This window comes from Neovison vison, chromosome 2 (assembly GCF_020171115.1).
Source record: "Neovison vison isolate M4711 chromosome 2, ASM_NN_V1, whole genome shotgun sequence".
NCBI classification, from domain to species: Eukaryota; Metazoa; Chordata; class Mammalia; order Carnivora; family Mustelidae; genus Neogale; species Neogale vison.
The window spans coordinates 170,046,011-170,047,511 of record NC_058092.1 but is presented as its reverse complement, the minus strand read 5'-3'; the positions used below and the strand labels follow the sequence as shown (position 1 = coordinate 170,047,511).

General features: G+C 40.6%; 1 pseudogene; it reads right to left on the bottom strand.

Moving 5' to 3' along the window:
• Positions 1-240: 240 nt before the first annotated feature.
• Positions 241-816, bottom strand: LOC122900682 (annotated as a pseudogene).
• Positions 817-1,501: the final 685 nt, after the last annotated feature.

Below are 1,501 nucleotides of genomic sequence, written 5' to 3'. Positions count from 1 at the left end.
GAAAGACCAAAAGTGATGCCCCACTACTGTACAGCTCAGTCAGTTTGCCCCAGAGCACAGCTTAGGCCGTTCTCTCCAGAAGAAGAAAATCTGGCGTCCTCAGCTCGTACAGGAAGGGCCTGTCCTGTCCCATACCATACCTGCACTGAGTCTAAAGTCTTGTGTTTTAACATGGATAGTAGTACAAAAGAGATTTTTCATGGCCGCTTATGGCAGCTTGGCCCTAAAATGGCCCAGGGTTCACTTCTGCTTAGAGAAATATTCTTTGCTTTTGGGGACAGCAGGCTTGATGGTATCACTGCCAGGCTTCCAGCCAGCTGGGCACACTTCCCCATGCTTTTCAGGAAACTCAACTAGTCTTACTCTCAACTACAGAGTGACCATCAGGGAGGTCTTCACCGTGAGCTGTGGAAGGATGCCTTCATCATCAATAAAAATGCATGAGATGTCTTCATCAGCCTTTAAGACTCCATAGTCCTGAAGGATGGTACACTTGGGGTGTGATATAAGGAAATGTTCATGGGCCCCTGTCCTCCTTGTTTCTTGGGTGTGTTGATCTCTACCAGGTGATGGAAACAAGAACCCAAAGAAGTACCAATCACTTGACACTTGATTTTCTTAAATCTTTCTGCCCTGTCACTGGAAGCGATGATCTCTATGGGGGCGCACAAAGATAAAGTCAAGAGGAAAAAAGAACACAGCATATTTTCCTTTGTAGTCAGAGAGGCTGATGTCTTTGAATGGGCCATCTAGCATAACAGCCTTGGCTTTGAAGTTGGGGACAGGGTGCTCAATTTTGGCATTTCCTGAAGACATCTTTTTATTGGCAGATTTGAAACAGAACACACCAAAGACCAGTCAGGAAGAAGACCTCTACACCCATATTTTAAATGGAATTTTTTGGAACTATACCAAATTACAAAGATATATTGCTCTAACGGGGGAGGGGGGCGGGGAGTCTGTATAAATACGTACATACATATGTACATACGTACATAATTCACGATCGTCAATGAAAGATGTAGAGGAGCAAATGAATTTCAAAAGTATGCACAAAGGGAAAACTACATTCTAACTTTACAGAATCTCTAAATAGACTCTCTTCTCTGTGTGCTGTGTGTATGGCAAGTTTGGTGACACATTCATTTGAATATGTTAGCAAATTACACTGATCAGTTGCATTCTATTATAGAATTTCATTATATAAAATTAGGAAAAAAGGAAATATCTTTGCTGGTACTTCTGAAATGTATTTCTTAAGTATTTTGTGAACATTCTTTCAGGTTTGAGATTTAGAAATCATTTTGAACAGGTATGATATAAAAAGTGTTTTGAAGAGAAGCTCTTAAAATAAATGAGAAGAAAAAACAAAAGCATGTCAACATAGGTCTAACTTTATCACCATCCCTTCTCTTCCTTCTCATCAGATGGTTACAGTAGATGTTTACAAGGTATACACTTGGGCCAAAGTCACTTTAGGAAACACTGATACTGGTATAGG